This window comes from Leuciscus leuciscus, assembly GCF_965113295.1.
Source record: "Leuciscus leuciscus genome assembly, chromosome: 15".
Taxonomy (NCBI): Eukaryota; Metazoa; Chordata; class Actinopteri; order Cypriniformes; family Leuciscidae; genus Leuciscus; species Leuciscus leuciscus.
In genome coordinates, this window is record NC_138739.1 from 30,957,770 (window position 1) to 30,968,429 (window position 10,660).

General features: G+C 36.4%; 1 protein-coding gene across 1 annotated transcript in view; it reads right to left on the reverse strand.

The window, feature by feature from the left end:
- Window positions 1-7,357, reverse strand: part of nek7 (NIMA-related kinase 7) — a 65,662-nt gene extending 58,305 nt beyond the window's left edge. The window contains exon 1 of the mRNA XM_082138400.1: window positions 7,083-7,357. The gene's annotated coding sequence lies outside the window, so the exon portion shown is untranslated. The remainder of the gene's footprint in view (window positions 1-7,082) is intronic.
- Between the last annotated feature and the right edge of the window lie 3,303 nt (window positions 7,358-10,660).

Below are 10,660 nucleotides of genomic sequence, written 5' to 3' on the forward strand. Positions count from 1 at the left end.
ACGTTTTCTTCTGCGGCCTTTGACAGTTCGTCAACATCACAATTCAGTCGAGGAAAGAAACATTTTGTGTTTTTCTGCAAGGCGTAATGATACATGCCAATTAACTATTTCAACACCTTGGTCATGCAAAGAGATGTGACATCTAAAATGTATTATAAAAAACGTGTCAAAATTTGGGATGTGCAAAATAAACATTTAACAATATTTTAGTGTAATAGTTCATTCTATATATATATATATATATTATTTTTTTTTTTTTTTTTTTTTTTTTTATCAATCTACATAAAAAGTTTACTATTTTAATAAATATTAGGGCAACATTTCATTCAATACTACAAAGTATTAATTAAAAAGTTCAGTCCACATAAAAATGTACTGTTCAACACAAGGAATTAGCAAAATTACATGTTTTCAAAATCAACTGCTTGGTAGGTCGATTGAACAACTAGTCTACTAATTTGTTTTAAAGGTGCTCTAAGTGATGTTGGGTGACGTCACTTCTTGTTGACGTTCAAAGTATTGTCAAACAAAACGGAGGCTAGCTCGACCCTCCCTCCTCCTCATCCCGTCCCCTCCCCCTTCCTTCCGTGCTTCCTGAAATAGACTCATGAACCATTTAGAAAACCAAACTGGATTTACCCCCCTGTCCAGCAAAAACAGAGATACCTGAATGTCGGATTGGAAGCCCTTCTGCCGGCAGAGTTCTCGCCACCTTTTGAACGCTTTTCCAATGTAAATTCGGGACTTTGCGCGTTACTTTTCCCTATTCTTTGTTATTTGGTTATCGGAACGTCGTCCTCTTTGGTCGTGTGTCGGCCATATCAAAAGAATATACATTTTTAACATTAGTCGTTGTCTAGGACTTCTCTCCTCTAGCTAACTACCCTCTTCATGCTTCTCTCTCTACTCCACTCCCCACACCCCCCTTCATGTGCACCCCCAAATCATTCTTGTCGGTTATTGGCTGGAACACTGTTTGTTATGTTCCGTGGTCCAGGCTGGGCCAGTTTGTTTTTCTTGCCATTTGTGGAGCCTGGGCTGTCTGCAGAGACCGCGTTTATTTTACAGTGTGTTCAGGGGACAGGCAGCTAGCGGATAGTGAGGAGATGTTTGCTGTATGTGGCAAAAAAAAATTTGGCCTAAAAAACACGGGACATTTCAAGGAAGTCATGTTACAATATATGCCAAATAATATAGATAAAAAAGTCAACCAAACTAATCAACTGGTGGCAATTAAAAGCGCAAACGGAGAAAAAAAACAAGGTTCAGACATAGTGCCGGAAGGTTGAACGGAAGTTACCAAGGGGCGCTCAGTGGGGCCGTTTATTGATGCTGGCCGTTCATGCAGTGAGGAGCTCACAGAAACCCTGAGAGGTCTCTTCTCCACCCCATCTACCATTAGGGACTTCCCTTTCTATGAATCCCTTTTATGCTTATTCATCAATTGCCCTTCACCCCTTTCATGAAAATACATCTGTAAAACTCAAACCATCTCATACCACTATCTACTAGCAGTGCTTCTTTCTCAGAACACAGAGCAGAACTTAAAGAGAATGTCTTTGGTGAATCTTTAATGGGGCGCAAAGGATCTGCCCTTTTCATGAGAGATAAGGGTGCCGGGGAAAAACGCTGTAGTTGTACAAAGATTGTAGGGCTTGCATTGCTCAGTACTGAAGTCTTATGCCCCTTTCTCAGTGATTTTCCCAACCCTCTACGCACAGAATTGTAGTAAATTGGCTAGTACATTTTTTTGTTTACTCACCAGACTGATATGCTGTATATATACACGTGTATATATATATATATATATATATATATATATATATATATATATATATATATACACGTGTATATATATATATATATATATATATATATATATATATATATATATATATATATATATATATATATATTATATATTATATATTATATATTATATATTATATATGTGTGTATGATTCCACCAAATCAACTTATCTTGGTAAAATGGAACAGCTTTTAAACATCTGAACGTACACTCTTAACACCAGTCAATCAAGCATTATGTTATGATATTATGATAATCAAGCACTATTTAATGATAGAACTTTAATTAGAACTAAAACTTAGTAACCATGTATGAATGCATTTGTGTCATTTTAACTGAACTTAGGACTGGTGATGAAAATAGATCATAGTAATAGATTATAGTTATTATTATAATAAGATAATAATACTATTACTAATCACAATATACTAATGCACTAAGGATTGATGACCTGCTGGGTTCATGAATATTAATCACGTTATCCACGTTCGCTTGAACTGATTTACTGAAATCAAAACAGGGAAGGTAAAAGATGAGCGATGAGCCAGCCAATGAGATTGACGTTTGCGCATTAGTTCCGCCCACTACCGGAGAAACCGGCATGTCTTCTGCTTGTTCTTAAAAGCTGAATCATTCCAAATGAACTTTATTTTGACAGGAAAATAAAACAAAGAATGTTGTTTATATGTAGGCTCTCTCTCTTTGCATGTGTGAGAAACAGCGCCCTCAGCATAGCGAAGGCGAGTCGGCAGTTAGCATCACGCTGGTTCCCTCGACAAAAACCCAATAGGATTTTCCCACTGGCGTTTGGATTATCGCAAAAAAAAAACAAGCTCTGTGATCAACAAAAGTGTATGATACTTGCACGTTTTGTCCAAGATGATTTTCACAGATGACTACAACTTTGAAGCCTAAATGCAGTCACAAGTAGAAAGCTAAAGGTAGGCTATAAAGTTTAAACGAACTACACCACGGTTGCCTTTTTCAAGACACACAACAGCTTAAAAAAATAAAATAAAAAATAAAAACACAAGCGGGGTAATACTGATGCGTTTTATGTCGTAGAATAAAACGTGAAAGTGTCTTGAGATTGTGTTCACCACAGATCTTATTTCAGCCATTTAATCAGAAACCCATTGACTTTGGGACGATGGAACCGGAAGTGCTAAAATGCTAAATTGCACCGCGTTTTGGCAGGTATGTCATACCTGCACCACTTTATACTCCAAAACTGAACCTGAATCAAACCTAAAACAAACAGGAGCTTGAGAATCGGAATCAAATTGGAAAAATCTGTTTTCACATACACAGCCCTACTGACTACAAACAAATCATATAAATATATGAGATTTATTAGCTAATAACTGCATTTTAAAAAGCACAAAACAGCACAGCAATCCGTTGACTTTACTGATCAAGTTGGAAATGATTGCTGAATAAATGCTAACTTTTCTTCATAAATCACAACCCAAATTGATTGCTTAAAAGGAGCCACAGTTCTGCCAAAATGCCAGTCCTTAAAGCTGATCTTGGATCAATAATGTTCATGTTTTAGAAAATAAAAGAATTACTTCACATCATTAAGGTCTACCCAAATCCACCAGTAACAGTCTTGTGTTCCTACTGCTGTTGTACTTTTAATGGTCGATGAATGCTCATGACAAATGACAGTTAAAAGAACACTTTGAATATCATAAGCGTGCATTTAAAAACGCGCTTGGCCTGTTAACAACCAGAGAAAACGCTTGCAACATCAAAACATCAATATCAATGAGATTCCCTGGGATATTTTTGGCCGAAGCCAAAGTGAAAAAAGCATGGCTCAGCGCACGGTTTGACCCAGAGACCTGGAGATAGTAACGTGACAGACTCCTTGTTCAAAGAAACTGGCCTGCTTTCATCTCCGGCTTTTTCCCGAGCCGCACTGGCCCAAGCCATCTGCTTTATTCTAATACGGGGCTTAAAGATGCTGTTTTTTTCAAGGCTTCCCAAGTACGATAAACAGCCTTTATGTAGCTCACCCCTGTTTACAGCATGCAGTATGCTGTGCTGTAAAATATTCACTGTTAAACTGTCAACGATGCTGGCCACTCGCCCGGACTTCGCAGTATGGTGGCACTTGCCCCCGGTTTAGGCCCCCTCGGCCCCCCACCAATGCCTGCTCGCGTAGAGGCCCGGGAACCGGCCCACTTCTCAAGACCTTCCAGAGCAGGTCAAACGCCCCACGAGCTTCCAGGCTTGGCTTCAGGCACGTGTAAAGTTTTTTTGTTATTCAATGCCCTGCAAAGGCACCGCCAAAAGTTTCCGAGCTCCAACTTGGCATGACTTCTGAAAAACAAAAAAGCGACCACAGCTTCCTCCTGCAGCCCTCGAGCCGGCTGTTTGTTTCCCTGACTGATTGAATGCAGAGAGCAGGGTCCTGTCGCGGAAGATCCCAGAACGAGGGGGTGTTACGTCTCACTCCAGCCACAGACCTCGACAGCCCTTGGGCCGAAACAAACTCAGCGGAAAGCTGATGAGTGTTAGTATGCCAGGCTGGCGTGCCCGGCTATTTGCAACACTCGGGTATTGCGTATTAAGAGAGACAGGCTTTCAAAACACACGGCCTCTTGCCTTCTCTCCATGTCATCCTGTGTGAAACATTAAATGTCGTTTGCAGTGAGAAATGCCGATAGCGACCCGTAAGAAAAGACCGAGGATGTTCTTTTGGATCACAGTACATATTTATTACGGTTTTTCTCGTATTTTGTGACAAACGCATGCTGTCAGCGTCTCCATTACTGTGTTTACAGTGGCATATGCATCGTGTAATTATGCTATGAAAGAGTTCATTTCCTGAGGAAATCTAAAGCAACGAGAGAGGCGAAAAAGGATGACAAATTTCACAAACATTCCTGTCTTGCGAAAAGAACTCAAATTGTGCCAGATCAGCCTAAAATACAAGTCATGATTACTTGCTGATAATGACAATAAAAAAATGTATTTATACAAGGACAAATGCGAGGGTCAACTAAATGATATAGTACTCTAAAATATTGCCTAAAAATCAAATGGATATATTCAAATCTCCTCAACTTCAATGGTGATTAAAATACTTTTTAAAAAAGTCTGTAAATGTCCCATTTAGCACTTGACCAAAATGTGTTTTTCAGCGGCCAATACAATATCTAGAGTGTTGAGTGAATGATTTAATGATATATTTAAAAAAATTACTTAAAGAACAGACATAAAATTGATTAGATTAGATTAAATTAAATGAATAAATATTTTACACAATTACACCAATTCTTTTTAATACAGAAATTAAATTGAAGATATTTTAAGATTTTTTTAATACACATTTTTAAAGGAAGTTAAGACCAATTGGGAAACAATGCAAAACTGACACAAGAAATAGGTCACATTTCTGTAAATCGGCTCACTTTGAGGTTTGAGGTTGATTCTAATATCAGCCAAATATCATACGATTTACTGCCTGGCATATAATAATTCCCCTACTTATACTTACGCCCTAAAAGTACTCTTTTACTGAAGAAAAAGTACACTTTTGAGTGTGTAGCAGAAGATTAGGCAAGTTTTGGGACATACTAAAATGCCATAACTGTGTCTTTACCAAACCCCATTGTTGGATAGCTCCTGTCACCATAAACTGGCCTGTCAATCATCTTGTAACTCATCACAATGGCCTCATTTACACACTCCACATTTCAGTTAATTAAATTTATACAACAATTCTATTCACCTTATTTTCCCATAATATTAGATAATAGCCTACATTTCTCTCAAAATTTCACTTCTATCACACAATAGAAATAGAAGTGTCACTTCTATCTATGCCAAATATGGAACCTTGAGTCTCAGACCACCGCAACAATATACATTTTGGCAATATTAGAAAAAGATGAGATTATAAAAGTGTAGTAAATTTTGTACAAATTTGAAACAAGACGCCGACCACTTGGGGGAGGAACCCACTAAAAAGTTATCAAGTACCATTTCTTTCTAAACGATTTTCACATGATGACTTTTGAGTGTTTAAACTTTCGACAGATCAGATACCTAATATATGACGATTATTTATATATAAAATATTTGATAGGGGAAAAAAACTAGAGGGACACTGACAGTTAACAGGTTAAAATTATTTAATGTTCACTTCATATTTGGCAAAACTGAAAATTGTCATTATTTACATTCATGTTGCTAGCTACATCCAGTATGAATTCCTTTCTTCTGTGAAACTCAATTTCATTGCATCATCTATCATACAATGCACGTTGAAAGGTGCCTCAATCTGTCATCATTATAATATCAGATTTTGTTTTCTACAGAAACATAACATTGGTTTGGAAAAACATGAGGGTGAGTGAATGAACAATTCTAGGGTGAAATATTTGCTATAACAAGCATTATATTTCAAAGTTGACATAACCACTGTATTTAACAGTTTGTGCTGATTCATTGTTCAGCGTCATTTTGACAAACCCTGACTCCACAGTAATTTCACTGGATTTATGAGGTAATACACTGCATGAACTTCTAATATCTTCTAACATAGGCCTAGTAAAAATATGAGTGACCAAAAGACGTGATAATAAACTTATCCCCTGATTCTCTCGTATCATTGTGAACATTATGAAGAAGGTTCATCATGAACACAAAACAAGTAACTTAACAACGCTTTGCTGTCAACAGCTGGAAAGTGTTGCCAAAGCAAGAAATCCCTCACACTCACATAAAAAGCTTAGTTATGACTTCTCTAGAGGAACAGAGCATTAAATACCTTTGCTATTTGGTTTTAAGGTTATTTGGTCAATGTTAGAGAAATTAGGAGTGTATTTCTCTCAACATTTCTACTGCATGTGTCACGCTGACAGACGTTAGCTTAGCCACAATGCTCTAACTAACCGTGCCATGTCACTGCTAGAAACACAACCAACACTCTTAAAAACAGCTCCAAAGTCACTTTCAAAACAGGGTGAGTGAATGTCTGAGTGGATAAAAAACGTTTTAGAGTCAAATCAAATCATCTGAAAGTTTGTCTCGGGTAAATTAACTTACTGCCACAGCAGCGTTAGCCTAGCGCGCTAACTCAAACTAGCCCAAAGTTCGGTCAACTTTTCCTCAGTCTTTTCTGTTATAACCTCGTATAACATTTAGCGCATACACATTGCCTCACCGACTCAAAATGTCATTGCTGAGTGACAATAAACACGGAAAAGTGACTATCAGTTTTTGAAGTTGACAGGAGGGAATGATGTTTAACTCTTACCAGGAAGTGCCAGCTGAGTTTCACGCGCGGTGAACTGGAGCTCGCGCCGATGAGGATGAGGAGGATGAGGATGGTGTCCCAGACTGTCAAGGTCGGGCTCCTGTTGAGTTCCTGCGCGACGCCGCAACACCAACGCGAGCTGTTCGCGCGCGACTATAGAGAGTGATGAGTGATGTGTGTTGTGTTCGCGTCGCGTCAGTGTGTGCGTGTGCGCGCTCCTTAACACGCCATTCCAGACCTGTGAAAGTTGCATACACATCCCAGCATGATCGAAAGAGAGGGCGGGGAACTTCACACAGGCCAATAACTTTAACATTCACAGAGACAAGAGTAAAGTAAGGCTATGCAGAAAGATGCGTTTCTAAGTCTATTCTGCACTGAAGGTTCACATCACTTCTATTTTGTTCTGTTGTACTTCACAATTGTTCTATCTATTATATTCTTAAGGTTTCAGTATTCTGTTTCACGTCACCTCATCTATTCTCTACAATGTAAATTTCACTACACTCCTCTACGCTTAATCTGATTTGTTTCAGTTCACTAATATTCTGTTCTGTTTCACTTAAGTTCTATTCTGTAGCCTATGTTCCACTTCAATTTTATTCTATATTGCAGTTTTCACCTCACTTCTATTGCAATGTATTCTCTTGTATTTCACCACACTTCTTTTTGTTCAGTTCACTAATATTCAGTTGTTTCACTTTAGTTCTATTCTGTAAGTTTCACTTCAATTTGAATATAGTGCAAGTTTCACCTCACTTCTATTATAATGTATTCTCTTATATGTACATTTCACCAAACTTCTATTTTCTTGTTTTTTTTTTCAGTTCTAACTACTTCTATTTTCTATTCTAACTACTTCTATTTTCAGTGTTATTCAGTGTTATAAGTTTTACCTCACTTCTATGCTACTGTGCTCCATTCTCATAGAAAGGTTAACGCCACTTCTATTTTATTGTTGCACTTTACCACTGATCTATTTTTAAGTTTTACTATTCAGTTTTACATTACCTAACTTCTATTCTAATCTTTTCCCTTCTATTTTATTCTGTTCTGCTTCAGTTCAAAACCTTATTTTCTGTTTCACTTCAGTTCTATTCTGTAAATTGCAGTTCAATGTTATTCCATTTTTTAAGTTTTACTTCAATGTTCTGAATCATGACACTTTCATGTCACCACATTTCTATTTTAATTGACTTTGGTGTATTCTGTAAATTATGCTTCACTGCTCTTTTATTCTGTTCTGTTTCAATTGACTAATATTATATTCTTATTTCATTTTTGTAAGTTTCATTTGATGCCTATTCTGTCCTGTTCTATTCTGTGTTTCACTTCACTCTGTTTAAATGTTTTGCTGTTTCACCTCACCTCTATTCAAGTTTCACTTCACCACTATTTTATGTTGTTTCAGTTGACCTACACATCCATTTTAATCTCCAAACTTCATTTAATTTAATTGTATTCTATTCAATTTAGATCTGTTCTATTGTTACAATCTAAGTTTTGTGTTGGATAGGTAAGGTTAAATACAAACAGAAACATTTATTAGAATTCAGATCTTAAAGGGGTGATATATTGCCCCTTTCACATTATGTAAAATAAGTCTCTGATGTCCCCAGAGTGTGTATGTGAAGTTTTAGCTCAAAATACCCCACAGATATTTTTATATAGCATGTTAAAATTGTCACTTTTTGAGGGTGAGCAAAAACGCACCTTTTTTGTGTCTGTCCCTTTAAATGCAAATGAACTGCTGCTCCCGGCACAGAGGGCGGAGCTTCAAGAGCTTGTGTCCTTTTACCTCACACAGACATGCACTAAATTTTTTTTTTTTTACTTTTAGCTTTTTATGTTCAAACCAGAGTCAGACAATGATGGAGAGACTCAAGACATTTCTGAATGGTTAGTTGATGAATTTATACTGCTGATGTATCTTCTAGTCATTGATTAGCATATTCTGTCATGATAATCTATAAATCGCGTTTATGTAAATTCTAGGGTTGGTGATGTCACTAACCCGGGAGGAATGTCATGTAGTGCAGCCGTTTGTTGTAGTCCTTAAAAAATGATTTCTTTAAAAGCAAATATCTCCCTTTGCTTTGAACTGTGAGCGTTGTAACTTTTAAGATGTGGTTTATGCTCAAACAGCAACATTACACACTAACTAAAGTTAAAAAAGTGAAATCATAATCAACCACCCCTTTAAATACTGACACGGCAAAAAACATTATCAAAGAAAGTAGTTACCCATAATATGACGATTTACCAAGTGAAGATACGTTTCTATCTCTGACTGATTTTAAATCGTAATTTTGGCACCCCTGAAATGGCTCGTACCATTAACTTTACCTGAGCTGTTGAATTAAATTATGCTATAAATCAGATTCAGTATTCCTCAATGAAAAAAAAACAAACAAAAAAAAAACTGTGAAATGCAAACTCAGAATATTATGCATACTAGCAATAATTAAATATGTTAAATAGCACACATACTTTATGTATTTAATCTCACTTTATTAACCAATGCCTTTGCTTCTGACCTTCGCTGATCTAATTTAACCATACAAATAAGCAAAAATTACTTAGATGAACATCACATTTGTGGGGTTTTTTTTCTTTATTGCTAAAGTAAGAGTGTGTCCTATTCTTCTTCAATCTAGAACAGCAGCACAGCTGAAGGTTTGTGTGAGCTGCGCCCTCTACTGTACAGGTATGAATTTGCATTTCCTTCAGTTTGAGGCTTATTCATTTGACTTTTGGTTTGAAAGGGCCTTTACATTTGCCAAATATATATATATAAGCTAGTCCAGCCCAGGTGAGAAAAAGTAACGCAAAAGTAACGTAACACATTACTCTCCATGAAAAGTAACTAACACAATTAGTTACTTTTTTTAGGGAGTAACTCGATATTGTAACACATTAATTCTCCTCAACATATACACACACACACACACACACACACACACACACACACACACACACACACACACACACACACACACACACACACATATATATTCAAAGAGCAAATTACATTTTCACTAATCTCATTCCTAATTCACTTTTCACTTTTATTTATTCTCCTTCCTAATTTTATTTTATAAATGTCTGGCTCTAAAACAACTAGTTTTACTATCGAATGATCATATAATGTCGAATCTTATCAGAAAAACTAATGAACAAACAACATAAACATCACAATTTGTTGTGATTCACATGTTACGTCACAATTCACCATTATTTATCCACTAACTTCTGATTTTGGTGTGGATAGGCCTGTATTACCTGTGATTACCAGTTCCAAGATTGTTAGCGAAGCATGCAATAATAAACTAAGACTCTTATTTAGTTACAAAACAATAACCATCTCAGCATATCCTACACTGTAAAAAAAAATCATATGATCAATAAGTTATGACAACATATGTTTTTACATTGCTTTAACTCTTCAAAATAAGTTAAGCAATTTTCTACTTTTTTATATGTCATACAAGATCCAATACAAGATCCAACAAATTAAATAAAAAAAAAGTCAGTTTAATGTAATTTAAGTTGAAATGACTTAAACATCCAAGTTAATT